The sequence below is a fragment of the Tursiops truncatus genome, chromosome 4 (genome assembly GCF_011762595.2).
Source record: "Tursiops truncatus isolate mTurTru1 chromosome 4, mTurTru1.mat.Y, whole genome shotgun sequence".
Classification (NCBI taxonomy): Eukaryota; Metazoa; Chordata; class Mammalia; order Artiodactyla; family Delphinidae; genus Tursiops; species Tursiops truncatus.
The window spans coordinates 4,995,682-5,019,203 of NC_047037.1; the positions used below are offsets into that span (position 1 = coordinate 4,995,682).

Genomic DNA, 23,522 nt, shown 5'->3' on the forward strand with positions numbered 1-23,522 from the left:
GCATAGAGGTAGAAAGATGGACATTTCAGATTGGGGTGTTGGGATGGACATTAATTTTCAGGCCACGTGCACTTACAACACAGTGAGGAAAAGAAAACACAGAGAGGAATAAATGAGTTTAGTGTGTGTTATGGTTGAGGGATATTAAGTGTGATTGACATGGCAGGTGTCTGACATAGTTGGAGGGGAGGAACATGGCAAATTATAGACATGCTTGAAATATAAACAAACATTTATTGTGAGGTAGCAGAGAGTGGATAAAAAATCACTTAAGCATCTGGGACTGTATATGATGAATGATGGTCTGACAAAGGACTAATTCATGTATGGGAGGTGGGCAGGCAATAATGGAATGGAAACATCCTGCCTGCTTTCCTTCTTTGGTCACTGCCCTCCTTACACTGGCAGTCCAGTTACCTTCCTAGGAGATTCTTTCAGGTTTGGACCTGATACACTTGGATGATAACAGGCAGACCGCCCCAGGCACCCTCATCTGCCAGGCTCACCAGTGTCAGTGCACAGAAACGTTCTCGGTGTTTGTTATTCAGAGCTTGGCCTGATTGGGAGAAAGCCCTCACCAGCTATAAAGTCAATACCTACTTAAGTGTTAGGGTGAGTTTTTCAACTTAAATGAGTACATTTTAAAATATTCAGCGGATGGGACTCCCTGGCTGTCCAGTGATTAAGACTCCGTGCTTCCAATGCAGGGGGCATGGGTTCGATCCCTGATCGGGAAACCAAGATCCCACGTGCCATGCAGCCAAAAAAAAAAAATCAGTGAATAAATAAAATTACATTAAAAAATGAAGCTGTCTATAATGTTCTATGCATTGGGATTTTGTTTCGCTGAGTATTCCTTGAAGCAAATTAAAAAAACTTCGACCTTTTTTACACGGAGATTTGGTACTGTGTTCATATTTGTGTAAATTATGCGTCAGGCGTTTGGACACCTTGCAAGGAGGAGAGTTTTTTGGTTAATATTATTTTCTACTTGTTTTCTTTTGGTTTTGGCTTGAGTCTTTGGTGATTGAAAACTATGTATGTTTTAGAGACCACGTTAAGCTATACACATAGTTTATATTGAATGTTTTAAGAGAATGTTGGGATGATAAGCGCTTAGAATATGTATAAAACAATGAAAATTAGTGATGAGTATTACATTCATCATCAAAAGGAAAACACCAGTCATTTTCCTGTTAATATCGAACAGTAAGAACACTTATGGGGAGAATTTTTCCATTAATTTCAAGAAAAAAGAACATAATAAAGTACAAATAAATGTCCTTTGTGTTTTGATTTCTAAATATAAATGTAAATAAATCTTTGAAATTTAAACAATTGTGAGAAATTCAATATAGTTGAAGATGCTTCATCATCAATAACACAAAACATCTTTTAAGTTTCTTGATTAGATTTTACAAAGACTTAATGTGGCTAAAATACCTCTAGCATAAACAATTATTAATACAATGTCCAATAGGTCCTTAGGTGAACTCAATTACAGTGGCACAATGGGACAAATTACTGTAAAAGTCATTGGCATTATTGTTCTCCAAAGGTCAAAGGCACTGGAGTGGAGAATGGTGAAATTAGATGACAGAGCAGAATAAGAGGATGTGATTGAAGATGTTCTGGATCACAGACCTTTATTGTACTTTGATTTTTTTTTAAAGCTTACTTTATTTGGGTCTTTCACGTGTGGAAAAAAAAATAGTGTATGCTGTACTATACTTCGATTGAAGTAACTGAACTTTTACGAACACTTATTTTTTTCTCCCCTTTCAAGAAGTACTTTTTCTTTCTTGTATCACCTAAGCTGTGAGGCTAACTTCTGTTAGTTATAACGTAAATCTCTCTGATCCAGAGAGTGCTGTTTTCTCTCTGCTTATTGCAATGTTGCATTACAAACCTTTTGTATTCATAAATATTTCACATCCAAGACCCTAAACAGTTGAAATGTTAATAGGGTTTAACCACTTGGAAGAAGAGTGTTTAAATTTGGCAATTCAACTATTCCTAATCTTTGATTTCTAATCAAAGCCCGAGAAGTAGACAGACTTTGATTTCATTTTTCAACATAGTAAAATGGATAACATCTCTCAGGTATTACTTAGTTTTTTAGTTTCTAAGTTTTTAAAAAAACTTGGCTTTTAGTAAGGAGAAGAAACCTGGATCATTTATTTATTTACCTTGTGCCCAAAACTATGCTAATAACTGGGTATGCAATGCTGTAAAATGAGATAAAGTGCATGTCTTCATGAAGATTTCAGTCTAGTGGAGGAAAGAAACGTTCAACAAGCAAACATGTAAATGATTAAATAATTACAAATTATGATAAATGCTCTGAAGGAAAACGTACGGGTTCCATGAGAAAGTAATAGGAGGTACTAATTTAGGTTGAACCTTCCAGACGGGGCTTGTAGTTACAGGGAGGGAACTATAGTATTGGTCAAAAGTTTCTCTACACAGACCAGGGCTGACATAGCCAAAAATATTCTACATCTCAACTAAGATCTATTTTTACAAAGCTTTAGAATTTTTAGCCGCGTTATGCTAAAGTGGTGATTGAAATAAGCCCTGATGTGCATTATTCAGAAGTCACATTTATCTTCTCTCTTCCAGCTCTATGCCACCTTCCCTGTCCTTCAGCACCACCCCCCCCCCAAAAAAAAAACCAAAAAAGATTCTTCTCGCTCCCCACACTTGAAGCGAATCACCTTGGATTTCTCTCTTTTTCTTGTCCTCCCTCTCTGGCCTCCTCACCCAAGTTACCTGATTCATTCGTTTCTCTAGCCCTTCAGTGTCCTACTCCAATTCACTCTGCACCTTTCCACAAACTAGTCCTCAGGCGTGGCTTCCAGCTGTCTTTGCTCTCTCTGAGAACCTTTAGCCTATTCTTTTGAATTTAGACTGAAGACCTCCAACTCAACATTCAAGATCCTTTCACACCGAACTCAATTCAAATACACTAATTTCTGTTGACACTATGTTGTGACGATTTCCAAAACATCACATGGTGTGGGCTCCTAGGACACTTACACGCCAAGCGCCGGCGAGAGTAGGTACTGCTGTGAGGTATGCCCAGCTGAACACCAGGCGGCAAAGTAGAGCTGAGACTCAAGTCCAGTGTCTGTTCAAATCCACTTTAACTTTGCTCTCCTTGGACTGATCTCTTAGGGAACCTGAGTCAGCCAGTGTAGTCTTCATTCTATGTGCTAAGAGAGGCCATTACCAAACACACAAGCAACGTTTAGTCTGTCCAAGAAAATAGACGGATAGGAAATTGTATTTGGTCAATAAAACTGTCACATGTACAGTTGTGAAGCGAACTCTGAGGGGACAGGGCTGAAAACACCAGCAGATGTTAGAAGCCATGCCCTGTGACATGACTACCTAGGTTCAAACCCACTGTCTAGCTTTGGGACCTCAGTGAAGTACTTCCTTTTATACCCAGTTCCTGCTTTCTTCATCATATGGGGTTACTACCTAGTCCTATAGTTACGCTGAGGAAGAAATGAGTTAATAAAATACTTAGAAGAATGTGTGCTGCTTAGTAAGAGCTGTGTAAATGTTTACTATATAAAATAAACAAATCCATGTTTTATGAAAACAGTGTTCTCATGAAGATTATTTTAAGGAGTGCATAGGGCTGAAAATCGACTTATTAATCACTAACACCAACAGTGTATACTTTCCATGATCAGAGGGCAGATACTCCTCCGCCGCCTTTTCCTTCTGAACAATTTATTTTTGTTTTTATTTTTTTGGGGGGTTCGCGGGCCTCTCACTGTTGTGGCCTCTCCCGTTGCGCAGCACAGGCTCCGGACGCGCAGGCTCAGCGGCCATGGCTCACGGGCCCAGCCGCTCTGCGGCATGTGGGATCTTCCCGGACCGGGGCACGAACCCGTGTCCCCTGCATCGGCAGGCGGACTCTCAACCACTGCGCCACCAGGGAAGCCCCTGAACAATTTATTAATAGATCATTGCACATTTAACTACATACATCGTCTGTAAGGAGGACTTATTAGACAAATCAGGTAAATTGTGATGTAGGTTTAAGGAATATCCTTAATAATAACAATACAACTAAGAACAAAAATGTGCCAAATAGCATGGACAGTGAAGTAAAAAAAGTTTTTACTCAGCTTCTTATTCACATCATTTAAGCTGTAGGTAATATTTGTGCAATCAGTCCTCTGTATTTAAGAGGAGTTGAGAATTACTTGGTAAATAAAAAAGTGGAGGAACAATGTGTATAAATCAAATTAATTATATTTAACAGATTTGTTTACTCATTCACTTGCAAAACAAGTTCATCTGTCAGTACAGCACAGCTGCCAGCCAAAGCAGCCTTCCTCCGGGCTGAAATTGTTTAATTATCTCTTAACTGGAGCAATTTGGTCCCCAAATCTGAACTCTTTTACTGTATCACTAGGACTCCCTAATGCTGTGTTATCAATCTGGAAACTTTTTTTTTTTTTTTTGCAGTACGCGGGCCTCTCACTGTTGTGGCCTCTCCTGTTGCGGAGCACAGGCTCCGGACGCGCAGGCTCAGCGGCCATGGCTCATGGGCCGCCGCTCCGCGGCATGTGGGATCTTCTCAGACCGGGACACGAATCCGCGTCCCCTGCATAAGCAGGCGGACTCTCAACCACTGCGCCACCAGGGAAGCCCTGGAGCCAGTTTTTGATCATGAATATATTTTGTCTTTATGATGGAGTCAGTAAATAGTTTAGGTCTTAGGAGTTAAAGCTATATTTATTCCCTGCATATGTGATTACAAGAAGGGGTTATCTGGTAAAAAAAACAAAACAAAACAAAACAAAAAACCTTTTCCCAGATCTTTACAGGTTGCTGAATATTTAAGAATTTATTACAAATCTCAGTATAAATAATTGATGCTGGATGCTAGTAATTTAAAAAGCAGCAACATAAAGTTTTTTGGAACTCAGATAATCTTTTAGCAGTTATTTCTAAGCAACTCTTCTTATTTGAAGGGAATACACAAAGCATAGAGAATAGTTCAACCAAATACAGCCCCTGGTATTCCAGGTTTTGTAGACTTTCCATAACTCTTAATATATTCCTATCTAAAAGAGAAATATGACACAATGATAGTTGTTTTCATTTGATTTTCAAAATAAGAACCAACAAAACTAATAATATTTGCCTCTCAGAGCTAAGAAAAACATTGTAGGACATGTTGAATATTGGTTCTTTTCTTTGTCTGAAAAACATAGGTTTCTTTAACACTGAAAAACAACTTTCTCTCTAAATTTTCATTTCCAGTACTTTTTCTGCCAAAATTAGTTTTATTATTACTAATGAATTACTATGTAAATAATAATTAATGTTTTTCCTTTTTTTAGTGATGGAGTAAGGTTTATTCCTTTAAACACTTAAACATGCCTTGCATATATCTTAGGGCAAGCAGAATCTAATGCAATTTGTATATATGGATAAACTTGCATTGTTAAAAAAATATTGAGCCCTTAGTTGTTCCTTACAAACATACAAATCAGCTATTATAATTAACATGGACACTCTAATAATATATCACTGGTGGGAATAAGAATTTTTTATAGCCTTTGGGTTTTTTTTTTAATTGAAGTATAGTTGATTTACAATGGTGTGCTACTTCTAGGTGATAGTAATTTAAAGGCAACAATGCACTAGCAAACTTTGCAAGGTACCTGGCAGTCCTATGATCTCAATGGAATTAAAATTAACCCCTTTTTGGACTTGAAACAGAGGCTAAGGAGCATCAGTGCTATATTTAGGAGACCAGGAGATATGAAAGTTGTACACATTTTACTATTTTAGGCTTTTTTGAGTTGACTTGAAAATATCTGGACTTTCTCAATAAGATTTAATTTATTTGAAGGTTCACTGGTAGAGTGGGACCCATTTATCAAACTTGTGTATCTATATTTGTCACATATATAGAAATTAATAAAGGTTCTCCACGTTTTCTCAAGTAAAAAGTTACTATTACGTTTTTGTTTTCCCTGTCAAGCTAAATACCAGGTTAGCCCCGATAGATACAAAACAGATCTAGTGGTTTCAGTCCTGAGATACTAAGGAAATTATAGCTATGATGCATTGGCCTTTCAGTAAATGGGTAAAAATTCTGTATATTAATTTCTTCTTTAATTACTGTTGTTACTGACCAGGGTTCTTGGCCTCTTTAATCAATAGAAATTAATCAGAGGCCAGACGAGGAATTCAGGCAAAGCTTTATTGGGGCCCCTGCTGCAGCAGAGGGGAGTTAGAACAAGTAACAGGTTCCATTGCTTGCTCGCTCCCTGGGGGGAGGGCGAGCTTGTGCCTTATATGGGGGTGAGGGCAAGAGCGTGTCCAGGGGTCAGGCTGGAGGTGTGGCTTAGGGGGTCAGGCTGGAGGTGTGGCTTAGGTGGTCTGCCCACCCCTTTGGTGGTGGTGTGCGCAGGGGGCATGTGCACTGCCCTGCTTTTGCTCCAGGCTCTTCAAAAGTGACAGTTTGTTTTGTTTTTTTTTTTGGTCTTTTTGTATCTTGTTGTCTATAATTTGCCCCAACTGGGCATGCACACAGTTATTTTTAGTCTTTTATAATTTCTTTGTATTTTGTTGCTTGAGGAGATGTTTGTTCAGGTGCAAGCACTACAGCAAAGGGTCCCAGGTCCCAGCCTGTCTTAATATCATTAATCCCATGATATATTTATAAACCAGCTCACTGTTACATGTCCTGCACTGTGAATTTAATAGCCAAATCTAGACAAAGTCAAAGAAATTTCTTTGGGGGCAGAGAAGCTAAAAAAGCTGTGATGAATTTTTTCAGTCCTTTAGGTCCCAGATCAAGAAGACCACAGTGTGGATGGAGAGGAGGAAAAGCAACATAAATTATTCTTTCATCTTTATCTAAGTTCCCAAGTCAAGGCAAATGTCAATAGTGTAAGGTGAAAAGAGTCTTAATAGCACCTGAGGTAAGCGTTCCATAGGAATCAGTCCGGAGCTGCAAAGTTCAGGAAGTTTCCCTTTAATTCCCTTGGGTTCAGAACCTGGTCTCCTGAGGAAAAGCTCACCCAGCGTGGTTTGATCCACTCACACTCAAAATTTAACACCTTTCTTGAGGTATTGTTTACATACCATAAAATTCACACACTTAAGTATACGATCCCATGACGTTTTAGTACATTTACAGAATTGTGCAGACATCAACACAGTACAGTTTGAACATTTCCATCATCCCAAAATATCCCTTTTGTCTGTTGCAGTCAATTCTGGCTAACACTCCCAGCCCGAGGTAATGACTAATATGCTATCTGTCTCTATAGATTTTCATATAAATGAAGTCATACAATGCGTGCACCTATCCATCCCCCATCTTTCAGCAGCATAGTGTTTTGGAGGTTCATCCAGTTTGTAAGGTGTTTCTCTTTATTGCTGAACCATATTCCACTGTATGATAGAATAAAAACATTTCGATAATCCATTCACCAGTTGATGGAAATGTTTCAACTTTGTGTTACTGCAAACAATACTATAGTGTGCATTTGTGTACACATCTTTGTGTGGACATATGCTTTGCATTTCTCTTAGCTGGATACCTAAGAATGCAATTGCTGGGCCATCTGATAAGTTTACCTGTTTATTTTTTTATTTATTTATTTTTTTTGCGTTACGCGGGCCTCTCACTATTGTGGCCTCTCCCATTGCGGGGCACAGGCTCCGGACGCGCAGGCCCAGCGGCCACGGCCCACGGGCCCAGCTGCTCCGCGGCATGTGGGATCCTCCCGGACGGGGGAACGAACCTGCGTCCCCTGCATCAGCAGGCGGACTCCCAACCACTGTGCCACCAGGGAAGCCCCTTTTTTTACAAATTTTTTTTTTTTTTTTTTTTTTTTGCGGTAGGCGGGCCTCTCACTGTTGTGGCCTCTCCCGTTGCGTAGCACAGGCTCCGGACGCGCAGGCTCCGGACGCGCAGGCTCAGCGGCCGTGGCTCACGGGCCTAGCCGCTCCGTGGCATGTGGGATTTTCCCGGACAGGGGCACGAACCCGTGTCCCCTGCATCGGCAGGCGGACCCTCAACCACTATGCCACCAGGGAAGCCCTAGTTTACCTTTTTAAGTTGCCAAATGGTTTTCTACTGTGCCCACGTCCGTTTACATTCCCGCCAGCTATACTATACGTGAAGGTTGCACTGTCTCTGCAACACCTGTTGCTGTCTTTTTGATTATAGCTGTTCCGCTTTCATCCCGTTGGGGTTTTAATTTGCCTTTCTCTAATTACTAATGATGTTAAGCATCCTTTGTACGGTTATTAATTAGCCATTTGTATCTCTTATTTTGATATTCAGATCCTTTGCCCATATTTAAAATCGGGTTGTCTTTTTATAATTGAGTTGTAAAAGTTCTTTATATATTCTGGATACAAGTCCATTATCAAACATGATTTGTCTATATTTTCTCTCCTCCTGGGGCTTGGCTTTTCATTGTCCTAATGTGGTCATTTAAAGCACAAATGTTTTATATTTTGATGAAGTCGAAATTATAATTTTTTTTATTTTTTTTTATTTTGCGGTACGCGGGCCTCTCACTGTTGCGGGCCCTCCCGTTGCGGAGCACAGGCTCCGGACGCGCAGGCTCAGCGGCCATGGCTCACGGGCCCAGCCGCTCTGCGGCACGTGGGATCCTCCCGGACCGGGGCATGAACCCGTATCCCCTGCATCGGCAGGTGGACTCTTAACCACTGCGCCACCAAGGAAGCCCGAAATTATAATTTTTTAATTGATCGTGCTTCTCGTGTCGTAGCAAGGAAATCTTTGCCTAGCCAGAAGTCCTGAAGATTTTCTCCCATATGTTTTATGGTTTACTTCTTACCTTTAGGCCTGTGGTAAACTGGGGAGGTAGGGGTGTGTGTGTGTGTGTGTATGGTGTGATGTAAGCACTGAAATGTATGCTTTGCATCTGGATATCCGATTTTCCTAGTACACATTCTGGAAAGATTATCCTTGGTCACACTGAATTGCCTTGGCATCACTGCCAAAAAATCAATTGGCTATGAATGCAAGGATTAATTTCCGGTCTGAGTTCTGTCTGCTTCTGCCAGCATCACACTGTCTGTATTAACAAGGCAATCTCAAATCTGGCAGCATTGATGAGACTTTAATATTCATGTGCATTATGCAGTCTCCAAGAGGAAAGATGGGTATGGAAAGAAATAGTTCCCCAAATTCTTTGACCAAGCCCACCCCTCCCCCACATACCACTTTATTTTTTTTTCCTTTGAGAACCTTTAGATGGAGATGTAATTACATACAAGAAATTAAGTGGGTCTTAAATGTACAGTTCAGTAAGTATTGGCAAATGCCTGTACTCATATAGCCCACAGTAAAAGCAAGATATAGAATATTCATTCTAGAAAGGCAGGCAGATCCTTTTTTGTTCCTTCAACTTTTTATTTTATATAAAAGTATAAAATATACTTTTATATTTTATATATAAAATATACATATTTTATAGTTGATATAGTTGATTAACTATATAGTTGAGTATAGTTGATTAACACTGTTGTGTTTGTTTCAGGTGTACAGCAAGGTGATTCAGTTATACATATACGTGTATCTATTCTTTTTCAAATTCTTTTCCCATTTGGGTTGTTATATAATATTGAGCAGAGTTCCCTGTGCTATACAGTAGGTCCTTGTTGGTTATCCATTTTATTTTTTTAAATTTATTTTTATCTATTTATTTTTGGCTGTGTTGGGTCTTCGTTGCTGCACGCAGGCTTTCTCTAGTTGCAGCGAGCCAGGGCTACTCTTCGTTGCGGTGCACGGGTTTTTCATTGCAGTGGCTTCTCTTGTTGCAGAGCACGTGCTCTAGGCACATGGGCTTCAGGAGTTGTGGCACGCAGGCTCAGTAGTTGTGGCTCACGGGCTCTAGAGCGCAGGCTCAGTAGTTGTGGCACACGGGCTTAGTTGCTCCGCGGCATGTGAGGTCTCCCCGGACCGGGGATCGAACCCATGTCCTCTGCATTGGCAGGTGGATTCTTAACCACTGTGCCACCAAATACAGCAATGTGTACACGTCAATCCCAAACTCCCTATCACTTCCCCCCACCCGTCCCCCCTGGTAACCGTAAGTTTGTTCTCTAAGTCTGTGAGTCTGTTTCTGTTCTGTAAATAAGCTTATTTGTATCATTTCTTTTTAGATTCTGCATATAAGTGATATCATATGGTATTTGCCTTTCTCTGTCTGACTTACTTCACTCAGTATGACAATCTGTAGGTCCTTGGCAAGCAGATTCTTAGGGTACTTTTATTGGCTACACAGGGAGCCCAGTACCTCTAGATTCAGGTAATATTCTGGTCCAGGCCTGGTTGTACGGAGTCTCTCATCAACTTCAAGAGAACACCAATTCCTCTCAACAGCAGCTGTGTAATTGATCACTGACAGCTATAAGAGGTAAGGGTTAGATAGGTTTTCCTTGGTTTGTTAGAAAAGCAGTATTTTATGATAAAGAGGGACCATGGGACCTGGGGACTTTGAGCTGATTCCATGCATTTGGGTGAAGAAGAAATGAGGGAGCCTTATAACATCTTCAGTGAATCCCACTTATGTATTCTTATATAGTTTAGTTGGGAACTTCAACTGCTCACTACTAAAAGAGTGACATGGCATCAAAGGTTTAAGGCCCCTGGAATCAGAGTCCCCATAATCTTGGGACTGAATAATAAACAGTGCAATCAGAATGACTTTTGAAAATAGTCCATTCTTTCTCTTGGGCCAAAATGCAGATTAAGGACCATCTGTCAGAGCCCAACTCATTTCTTTTGTTTCCTTACCAGGAAATGTCTATAGAAAAGTAGAGATATTTTATATTTGTCTATTGTGTTATGTAGGGGTCTAAGAACATTTTCCAAGATGAATTATTAAATAGGTTTTTTTTTTCTAGTTTTATTTATTTTTTTCTTTTTGAAATTTTTATTGGCATATAGTTCATTTACTATGTTGTGTTACTTTCTGCTGTACAGCAAAGTGAATCAGTTATACATATACATATATCCACTCTTTTTTAGATTCTTTTCCAATATAGCCCACTACAGACTATTGAGTAGAGTTCCCTGTGCTATACAGTAGGTCCTTGTTAGTAATCTATTTTATACATAGTAGAGTGTATGTGTCAATCCCAGTCTCCCAATTTATCCCCCCTTACCCCCCAGTAACCGTAAGTTTATTTTCTACATCTGTAACTCCATTTCTGTTTTGTAGATAAATTCATTTATAACCTTTTTTTTTAGATTCCACATATTAGTGATATCATATGATATTTGTCTTTCTCTGTCTGACTTACTTCACTCAGTATAAGAATCCCTAGGTCCATCCATGTTGCTGCAAATGGCATTATTTTGTTCTTTTTTATGGCTAAGTAATATTTCATTGTATATATATACCACATCTTGTTTATCCATTCCTCTGTTCATGGACATTTAGATTGTTTCCACATCCTGGCCATTGTAAATAGCGCTGCAGTCTCTTCAATAAGTGGTGCTGGGAAAACTGGACAGCTACATGCAAAAGAATGAAATTAGAACACACTGTAACACCATAACCAAAAATCTCAAAATGGATGAAAGACCTAAATGTAAGGCCAGATACTATAAAACTTTTAGAGGAAAACATAGGCAGAACCCTGTGACATAAATTGCAGCAAGGTCTTTTCTGATCCACCTCCTAGAGTAGTGAAAATAAAAACAAAAATAAACACATGTGACCTAATTGAACTTACAAGCTTTTGCATAGCAAAGGAAACCATAAATGAAACAAAAAAGACAACCCTCAGAATGGGAGAAAATATCTGCAAGCAAAGGAACCGACAAGGGATTAATCTCCAAAATATACAAAGAGCTCAATATCAAATGCAGCTCAATATCAAAAAAACAAATAACCCCATCAAAAAATGGGCACCTAAATAGACATTTCTCCAAAGAACACATACAAATGGCCAACAAACCCATGAAAAGATGTTCAGCATCACTAATTATAAGAGAAATGCAAATCAAAACTGCACCAGTCAGAATGGCCATCATCAAAAAATCTACAAACAATAAATGCTGGAGAGGGTGTGGAGAAAAGGGAACGCTCCTACACTGTTGGTGGAAGTGCAAACTGGTACAGCCACTATGGAAAACAGTATGGAGGTTCCTTAAAAAACTGAAAATAGAGCTACCATATGACCCAGCAGTCCCATTCCTGGGCATGTATCTGTAGAAAACCATAATTCGAAAAGATACATGTACCCCAATGTTCATTGCAGCACTATTTACAATAGCCTGGACCTGGAAGCAACTTAAATGTTGAATAGTTTTTTAAGCACTAATGAACAGAAGTATATATCTGGGCTCCTCATTCTGTTCTACAACAATTAATCTATTTTATACTAATACCAATGCTACATACTCTAAATTACTGTGACTTTATAACACTTGTTGTCTGATAGGGCAAGTCTTTTCATTTCGTTTATTTGCAAAATTGTCTTGGTTATTCTTTGCCCTTTTCTCTTCTATACTAATTTTATTGTCATCTTCTCAAACATCACACAATACTTTTTGAGATTTAGATGAAATTTGAAGTAAATTTATAGTTTAATTATAAGGAAATTAAGACTTTATGACATAGATTACTGTTATTTATTTAGATCTTCTTCAACATCTTTTAATATTCTTTTCTCTAAAAAAATCCTTCATAGTTTTTGTTATGGCTTCATTGATAGGTTTCTTATATTTAAGTTTTTGTTGTAACGCTATGTTTCTTTTCTCATTTTATTTTCAACTCTTTCATGTTGCCAGAGAGGAATAGATTGGTTTTTATATTGATCATGAATCTAGCTGCATTGTTAAATATTACTATTATTTTTAATAATGTACAGATTCTTACGGTTTTCTAGAGTATCTTGGAAGTAGTGTTATTTGTATAGTTCCTTTTGCAAACTTTTGGGCTTCTGAACTTATTGTTCTTCCTGCTGTTATTGCCCCAACTGGGATGTTCATATTGACTACACGTGGTGGTGGTGGGGATCTTGTGTCAATGCTGATTTACAGGGAAGATTTCCCCATTAAATATGATGACTGTCTCAGCGTTATCTTCAGTGATTACAAAAATGAATATTTGGAAATAAATCTGAAATTGGTTATGTTTCTCAGGAAGTACCATATTTCACTTTTTTTTTTTTTTTTGCGATATGTGTACCTCTCACTGTTGTGGTCTCTCCCGTTGCGGAGCACAGGCTCCGGACACGCAGGCTCAGCGGCCATGGCTCACGGGCCCATCTGCTCCGCGGCATGTGGGATCTTCCCGGACTGGGGCACGAACCCGTGTCCCCTGCATCGGCAGGCGGACTCTCAACCACTGCGCCACCAGGGAAGCCCCCATATTTCACTTTTAATAATTCTATTTCTGAAGAGTTTGTCTATTCTTGGTATCTTAAGATGGGATAACCAAAATTATGTCTTCCCAAATGTTATACTTACCTAAAAACCTGTTCCTTCTTCCTTGTTTTTCCTTTGGGTTCCCATTGATCAGCATCTACTCCTACCATCCATGAGCAAATGGCAATAATGTCCAAGACTGATTGCCACTATCTGATAGTCCTTTCCCAGAATAATTGTGCATGTGAGCACAAATTGAGACTTGAAAGGAAATCTTAAACATTAACACAGATTTTGTATACATGTTCTTAAACTCACCTTTGACCAGTCATTTTTTTTTAATTCTATGCAGCTTAAAATGTTAAAAGGAATTGTAAAAGAAATAAAAATTGTTGGGGTATAGATTTTATTTTGACATGAATTATCTGAATTTTATTTCAAATGGACATATCCTGAAAACACATTGGATCACTTATCAGTTAACTTTGCATACCTATGAATATATGAAAGCTATATTTTCTAATTTTAAAATTAATTTATGCTCAGTCTAGAAAACTTGGAAGGAAGAAAAAGTATAACCACTGTAATGTAGTAAAATCTGTAACACTGAGAGTCAGCTACTCTTGAGTTTTTGGTGCTTTTTCTCTCAGTCTTTTCCTTATGCTTAGGATTATTAAGCAGGTACATTTCCGTATACTATTAAGGATGTTTCTAAATCAATACAATATTTTTAATTGCTGCACAATACTTCTCTATGGAGAGTAGAATGACGAACTATGGGTCTGCAGTCCAAGTACAGCCCACAGCCTGTATTTTTGCACAGCCCATCAGCAAAAAAATGGGATTTACACTTTTAAATATGTGCAAATATCAACATATTATTAATAATATAATATTTTATGACACATGAAAATGTATGAAATTCAACCTTCAGTTTCTGTAAGCAACGTTTTATTGGAACACAGCCGTGCTCATTTGTTTGCGTATTGTCTATGGCTGCTTTCCCACCACCAGCGCAGAGTCGCAAAGTTGTGACAGAAAAGGTTCGACGCGTAAAGACAGAAATATATTCTATCTCACTCTTTACAGAAAAATTTGCCAACCCCTGATATAGGCTCACAGTGCTTTATATAACCAGCCCCATTTTGTTCAACAGCAGTTGGTTCCTATTTTTTTCAATTTATTTTATTGAAGTATAGTTGATTGACAACGTTGTGTTGAATTTCTGCTGTACAGCAAAGTTAGTTATACATATATATATTCTTTTTCATATTCTTTTCCATTATGGTTTATTACAGGATATTGAATATAGTTCCCTGTGCTGTACAGTAGGGTTTTTTTGTTTATCCACTCTATATATAATAGTTTGCATCTGCTAATCCCAAACTCCCAATCCGTGCCTCCCCCACCCCCTCCCCCTTGAGGAGGGGTTGCCAAGGTTCCTATTTTTGATTATTCACAGACGATCCTGCCATGCTCTCTCACCTCTCTGTGCTTTTGTTCTAGGTGTACCCTGTGTCTAAAAGTCCTCTCTCCCCTTCTCTACTTCAAGGTGAACTCCTCCCTATCCCTAAAGTCGCAACCTTCGCCATATCAAGAGATAGTGTAGGGCTTCCCTGGTGGCGCAGTGGTTGAGAGTCCGCCTGCCGGTGCAGGGGACACGGGTTCGGGACACGGGTTCGTGCCCCGGTCCGAGAAGATCCCACGTGCCGCGGAGCAGCTGGACCCGTGAGCCATGGCTGCTGAGCCTGCGCGTCCGGAGCCTGTGCTCCGCAACGGGAGACGCCACAACAGTGAGAGGCCCGCGTACCGCAAAAAAAAAAAGAGACAGTGTAAGTCCCTCAAGGTCCAATATTTCACAAGGCTGTGTATTTCACTCTCTCATCAATGTTAGTAATGATAAAAACGTATGCCGATTGAGTGTTTACTCTGTGCCCCAGTTTATGCTGAACCTTTTACATAGTATGTCATTTAACCCTTGACAGCTCCATAGGCTGTGTACAGTTACCATTATCATTTTATATATTTGACCACTGACTTAGGCAAATTAATTTGCCCCACATTACACAGCTAGTAAACAGAGGAGGAGCTCCCGGATGGCCAATTCTGGTCCCCAGGGTTACACCTTTCAAAATGGATTATGATTGTAATTGCCTGTGTTTGCAGCTAGAATACCCATCTCCTTAATGCCAGGCAACATGTATATTACATCTTGTAACTGCTAGTGCCAAGCCTGGTTCCTGATAATGGTTGACCATCATACATGCTTGTTGAATAATGAATGAATGAAGACTGAATCCTGACATTATTCTTCAACATTCTCTAAATCCCTCAGCAATTTTACAACGGAACTATCAAAGGCAAGACATGGGGGGCAACTATTCAAACAGATGTTATTATAGAGGACCATGTTCCTGATGCCATTTAATACATTATGAAACCATCTGATAGCAAGTGAAGAGATTTTGAAATTAAGGCTGTCTTTATTTGATAGGAGTGGGAAGGATTTGAATATTTCCTCTTGGATGTTGGGATCTAAGGCCAGCATTTGAAATAACCTTGGAGCTAATAAGTAACAAAGGCTGGCCCTGAAGATAAAGACATTGCTTAATATCACAAGATCTCCCTGTCAAGAGTCATTGCAGGCTCGCAATTTAGCTTAAATGATTAAAAATTAAAGGGAGATAAAATGACTTAAACATCACACGCTTCAGTGAATAAAAAGATAAATACAATATATTGCAGAATTATAAAATGATGTTGGAATAAAGAAGAAGAGAGGGAAAATGTCAGAAGAAATGAACAGGTTTTTTTTTAGCCACAAACAACCTCATCCCCTATGTTATTTTTTGTTTTGTATCAGATTACTAAAGCTATTGACATTAGTGTGAAAATGACAATTATGAATGTTTCACATATATTCTCCAATTTGAGGGATAAAAATATTTATATCGGGCTTCCCTGGTGGCGCAGTGGTTGAGAGTCCGCCTGCCGATGCAGGGGATACCGGTTCGTGCCCCGGTCCGGGAAGATCCCACATGCCGCGGAGCGGCTGCGTCCGTGAGCCATGGCCGCTGAGCCTGCGCGTCCGGAGCCTGTGCTCCACAACGGGAGAGGCCACAACAGTGAGAGGCCCGCGTACCGCAAAAAAAAAAAAAAAAAAAAAAAATTATATCATTCTTACAAACCAGAGACAATTTTCTGAAATATCAAGGAAGGAAATTTTAGACTTACGAACTCCACTGAAAAAGTCACTGATTCTGATTGCTGCATTCTTGAATAAAAGCACCAAAATAATAACGCCAATAATAACTTCTGCCAATACCCAAATATCACACAATAAAGGACCGAGTAGATAAATTGTTGTAGATCTTTACAATAAATAGTATGAATTAATTTCAGTTGCTTGTGCAGAGAATGTTTACTTGATAAGACTAACAGAGTGTTAAAATTAAAGTTACAAAGCAGTATACATGCTACACTGGAAAAAATCATGCCTAAAGTTATATGACTGACTATATTCAAGCATATTATCAGTGGTTAAAATAATTACTTTGGGATTTAGGCATATATGTCATTTTTGTTTTCCTTTTTTGCTTATTCTATTCTCTAAAGTCTGTAATAGGTATTACTTGTGTAAAGATGACATTTTAAACATAAATGCACAATTAAAACCATGCATCAGGGCTTCCCTGGTGGTGCAGTGGTTAAGAGTCCACCTGCCAATGCAGGGGACATGGGTTCAAGCCCTGGTCCGGGAAGATCCCACATGCCGCGGAGCAACTAAGCCCATGCACCACAACTACTGAGCCTACACTCTAGAGCCCGCGAGCCACAACTACTGAGCCTGCATGCCACAACTACTGAAGCCCGCACTCCTAGAACCCATGCTCCCAAAAAGAGAAGCCACTGCAATGAGAAGCCCGTGCACTGCAACAAAGAGTAGCCCCAGCTCGCAGCAACTAGAAAAAGTCCACACACAGCAGCAAAGACCCAACGCAGCCAAAAATAAATTAAAAAACAAAACAAACATAAAAAAAAGCTATGCATCAGAAGCAGCCAAATACAGAATCAAAACCCAAGAGAAAAGTAAATAAATGATGTGGAAGATCAGCTTGAAGAGCTGACAAAAAATAAAATAAGAAATAAGATTCAAATACTACAAAAATATGCACACAGTATTCATTACTTAAGTTGATAACCTCTAGCCAGGAAAACCTTTATTAATTTCCAAATATTCTAATTTTCTTTATTCTTTGACTATAAATTCCAGGTTCTGTTGTGTTCAGGTAGCAGAACATGACTTAGAGAGTTTTTACCTTTTGATATATATTAAGCTTTGGTGTGGCCTAGAATACCTTCAATATTCATGGACATTTAGAAAGAACTGTTTCTTATATTAAAGTAGGAAGTTTGAAAAACAAAGTCCAGTACACACTTGGTTGTTATTGGTTATCTTTTTCGGTTTTAGGTTAGAATTTTATGGAACCAGTTTAACTTTTAAGCTGCCACTGGCCAGTGTAATAAGCTCAACATTGCTAATTATTAGAACAATGCAAATCAAAACTGCAATGAGGTATCACCTCACACCGGACAGATTGTCTATCATCAAATAATCTACAAAAAATAAATGCTGGAGAGGATGTGGAGAAAAGGGAACCATCCTATATTGTTGGTGGAGATGTAAACTGGTACAGCCACTATGGAGAACAATATGGAGATTCCTCAAACAACTAAAAAAAGAGCTACCATATAATCCAGAAATCCCACTTCTGGGTATGTATCAGAAGAAAACCATAATTCAAAAAGATACATGCACCCCAGTGTTCATTGCAACACGGTTTACAATAGCCAGGACATGCAAGCAGCTTAAATGTCCACGAACAGAGGAATGGGTAAAGAAGATGTGGTACATATATACACTGGAATATTACTCAGCCATAAAAAAGGACAAAACAATGCCATTTGCAGCAACATGGATGACCTAGAGATTGTCATACTGAATGAAGTAAGTCACATAGAGAAAGACAAATATCATATGGTAGCACTTATATGTGGAATATTAAAAAAGGCTGCAAATGAACTTATCTACAAAATAGTAGAGTTACAGATGTAGAAAATAAACTTATGGTTACCAGTGGTTAAGCAGGGGAGGAATAAATTGGGATATTGGGATTGACACATACACACTACTATATATAAAACAGATAACTAATACGGACCTACTGTCTAGCACAGGGAACTCTTCTCAGTACTCTGTGATGGCCTATATGGGAAAAGAATCTTAAAAAGGGTGGATATATGTATATGTATAACTGATTCATTGTGCTGTACAGAAGAAGCTAACACAACATTGTAAATCAACTATACCCCAATAAAAACTAGCAATAAATAAATAAACTATAAAAAATAAAGTAAATAAAACAACAATAAAATAGGAAACATAATGGCAGTCCCAACAGGAAAATCTCATTTTAAAATAATCTCTTGATGTATATGTTGAAACTCACACACTAGTGACAACATTTTTCCAAATAGCCCTCCATTTACCCTGAGTCCCATAAAAGGTAAGAGGTGTGGACAGTGTCTTTGCTTTCTGATGACTCAACCTACCCTTGCTATTCTACCCTCTTAAACCTCTATTCAGCTGGCCCCCTGGTTGTTTGTGTATAGGGATAGATACCACTTTTGCTATTTATTTTGTCATTTTCTCCTTTTATTGTGGAAAGGAGGGGATTAATTTCAGTTCTCTTGAATGAACCAATTGCTTTACTGTAACCACTAATGTAAACCACTAATACAGACAGTATGTGGAGAGAAACTCTGATAATTCCTTTTACCTGATAATAGAAAAAGAATAGTTAAAACAAGAACATGAAAATGAGGGAAATACACCGACATGGAAGAGAAGTGTGACAACATGGCTCAAGTTACGCAAAGCTGTTCCGTGTTTATTCTTAGAATTTTGTTTGCATTGTCTTCCCTTAGCAAATACCTGCAACAATAATAATACCAATCCTAAAAAAAAAGAAAACTAGCCTCAAACCAACATGCCTTTTGGGAAATGAAAAACAGTGTGTCAGCAGTTCTATAGCAGGTGGAATTTTAATGAGCTATAGACCCTTTTTCTGAGATTCTGAAAGTATTTCTCTTATACCCAAATAACTATGATACTGTCAAGGAAACCACCCTGGGTCCCTGGGTGCTAAGAAAAATATGCCATATAAATGGAATGACAGAGAACTACGTGGGGTGTTGAGAAGCATGCAGGGATCTTCTTTGTTGTGTTTTTACTAATTCTTAAAGTAATTTTCACACTCTGGGTTTCTATTGATCATCATTTTGTTGACTCCCATGAACCGAGTCTCAGAGTTCTCCCTATGTTTGTGATATCTGCACACATACTAATTTTGAAAATAACTTTTTATTGATTTTTTTTGCCATTCATTTTTTTTAATGTTCAAAGCTGTTTGTGCTAAGCCTCAGGGTAATTTATCACAACACTGTTAGCTTTGATAGGATGTGTTTGTAAAAGAAAGACTTTATCTTCCTTTCAATACAAACGAACCAAAGGGCATCTAAGATATTTTAAATAAACCTCTTTTGTTTTAAAGATGCTATAGAGTTATAATTTTATATTTCACTTTCTTTTTAGCAAAAATACACAGTTTTTATCATACCTTCCAATTCAGTGGAATGATGTAAATAGATGCCTTTCATCATAACCTTCTGTTTCTAGAAATGTTCCTAATTTAAATAATTATGTATCTTGACTTCATGCCAATTAAGTTTGCTCATCTAGGGACTGAATTTTAATGAGGCATTTGAATGAGTTTTCATTGATATGATCTTTTGGCCGGGACACAATCAAATGAGAAAAGGTTTAATCTCATATATTTTCATTTCTTCAGTATTTAAAAAAGACAGATAAGACCCTTCTTCCCCCAGAAAACGTCAAATAGAAGCACTGAACAGAAGACGGGTTTAAGTACATTCAAAGATCCTTTACTTCCTAACACTTGAAGTCAGCGTGATTCATCTCAAAATTATAATATTAAGTGTTCACCCACTCTCTTCAAGAAGATTAAAATAAAAGCCACAGTGACCAAATTTGGTCATGCTTGAAATAGTTCACTAGTTTTAAAGAGGCTATCCACCAAAATCTGGAACTAGCAACTGATTTAAAAAGCCTCCAGTGTTAAACTGTAAACTACATGGCTATATGTGGCTCCCCGGGACTGGACAAAGCATAGTTCCCCGGAGGAAGAGGATTTTATTAGCTAAATGCCTAACAGCTGCCTCGCAAGCATGAGCCTAGATAAACTAAACAGGCAGCAAATCTGTGCGCCCTGCATGAAAGGCCACATAATACAAGTTGATTACTTTAAGGCTTGTATTAATGTGGCTGTGAATAAAAATAACCAACAAGCAAATCTTTGCCTGATTTTAACAACTACTGATGAGAAAATCTAAACAGATGGATCATTATGAGGTGTGGGTTTATGATGAATTAGCATCGTGATCAAAGGCCAGAGGATGGCCACGATGGGGAGGGAGGTGGGAGTCTGATCTTCACCAAGGAGGAGTTCTGATCTCTCTGCAGAAAGACAAGCATTTGGTACTTTCATCCCAAATTGATAGAAACACAGTAACCTTTGTATGAACAAAAGGAGCTGCAAATGAATTTGGATTTGTAGTTTAATAAAGACAAGGCTTTTGATGTAGAAGCTTCCCGAAGGTAAACAAAATAAACAAAATGATACAAGTACCTGTTTGGAGAAATCATCTTTTCTAGAGGAATATGAAAAGCCATCACTTTAAGGATGGCAGTAATACCTGGAAAATAGTAGTCATTTAGAAAATGCTTTTGAATGAATTAGCAATATGAAACAAGGAAATTCATGTAGGTGGTCTCCTTCTGATGTGAGGTTTGCTAAATGAAATGTGCTGAACTTTTCTAGTGGGTTGTTTCATACAACAGCGGAGATGTAACCTGAGGAAATAGTTATGCATGTGGAAGATAGAGCTACAAGAATTGTGTTGTGTAGGTCAAGGTACCAGTTATAACTAAGACACACTGCAGCACTGCATGGTGTCTCTCCTAGCCCAGACCTTCCTTCCCTGTGGCACCTACACCTGTGGTCACGAGGATTCATTTCTCCTGGTGAGAAGGTAGCAAATTACTCACATTTGCAGGAAAATGGTCTCTCCAGCCAGAAGATTCCGTGTGGTTCAATCACTCTTCTAGAGTACCTTTGAGGAACCCTGGTCCAGAGCAGTTATCCACTGGTCTGAAAAAGTGAGAACCCTATCCAGAAAGTGACAGATTCACCATTTATTTATTTATTTTTCATCAATGCAATTCTGTTTGTCTCAAAAAGCAGTAGGATTGTCAGTACGATTTCAATTTCTTAGATGTGGAAAACAAAATAGTTTAAGCTTCCTCTAGGAAGGGAGCCAAATGCTTTTTCAGAAAAGTGTTCAAGAGTAAAGGTGCAGGCCTCACCCACTTCCTTAGGCAGCAGCTCCCACAGAACTGCTGTGGCTCCCAGTCTTAATGAGTTTACTCAGGTCTCACCAGCTAGCACAGGGCCAGGCTCCCAGAGGACGCTGTCAGCTGAAAAGCCATGTGGCTGACAGAGTCTTGGTGCTCCTGCCGGGTGTCAGGCCTGAGCCTCTGAGGTGGGAGAGCCGAGTTAAAGACATCGGACCACCAGAGACCTCCTGGCCCCAAATAATAAGAATCGGAAAGAGCGCTCCCGGGTGATCTCCGTCTCAACGCTAAGACCCAGCTCCACTCAACGACCAGCAAGCTACAGTGCTGGACACCCCATGCCAAACAACTAGCAAGACAGGAACAAAACCCCACCCACTAGCAGAGAGGATGCCTAAGTTCACAGATACCCCAAAACACACCACCAGATGTGGTCCTGCCCACCAGAAAGACAAGATCCAGCCTCATCCACCAGAACACAGGCACTAGTCCCCTCCACCAGGAAGCCTACACAACCCACTGAACCAACCTTAGCAGCTGGGGGAAGACACCAAAAACAATGGGAATTACAAACATGGAGCCTGCAAAAAGGAGACCCCAAACACAGTAAGTTAAGCAAAATGAGATGACAGAGAAACACACAGCAGATGAAGGAGCAAGGTTAAAAACTCACCAGACCAAACAAATGAAGAGGAAATAGGTAGTCTACCTGAAAAAGAATTCAGAGTAATGATAGTAAAGATGATCCAAAATCTTGGAAATAGAATGGAGAAAATACAAGAATCGTTTAACAAGTACCTAGAAGAACTAAAGAACAAACAAACAATGATGAACAACACAATAAATGAAATAAAAAATTCTCTAGAAGGAATCAATAGCAGAATAACTGAAGCAAAAAACAGACAAGTGACCTGGAAGATAAAATAGTGGAAATAACTACCGCAGAGCAGAATAAAGAAAAAAGAAGGAAAAGAATTGAGGACAGTCTCAGAGACTTCTGGGACAACATTAAACACACCAACATTCGAATTGTAGGGGTTCCAGAAGACGAAGAGAAAAAGAAAGGGACTGAGAAAATATTTGAAGAGATTATAGTTGAATACTTCCTAATATGCGAAAGGAAATAGTCAATCAAGTCCAGGAAGCATAGAGAGTCCCATACAGGATAAATCCAAGGAGAAATACACCAAGATACGTATTAATCAACCTATCAAAAATTAAACACAAAGAAAAAATATTAAAAGCAGCAATGGAAAAGCAACAAATAACATACAAGGGAATCCCCATAAAGTTAACAGCTGATCTTTCAGCAGGAACTCTGCAAGCCAGAAGGGAGTGGCAGGACATATTTAAAGTGATGAAAGGGAAAAACCTACAACCAGATTACTCTACCCAGAGTTTCCCTAGTGGTGCAGTGGTTAAGAATCTGCCTCCAGCGCAAGCAACACAGGTTTGAGCCCTGGTCTGGAAAGATCCCAAATGCCACAGAGCAACTAAGCCCGTGCACCACAGCTGCTGAGCCTACACTCTAGAGCCAGTGCTCTGCAACAAGAGAAGCCACCGCAACGAGAAGCCCATGCACGGCAATGAAGAGTAGCCCCCGTTCGCCACAACTAGACAAAG

The 23,522-nt window shown here is 39.1% G+C and overlaps 1 protein-coding gene across 4 annotated transcripts in view; it reads left to right on the forward strand.

Moving 5' to 3' along the window:
• The window catches only part of ZNF385D (zinc finger protein 385D), a 962,333-nt gene that overhangs the window by 408,649 nt on the left and 530,162 nt on the right, over positions 1 to 23,522 (forward strand). The window lies entirely within an intron of this gene.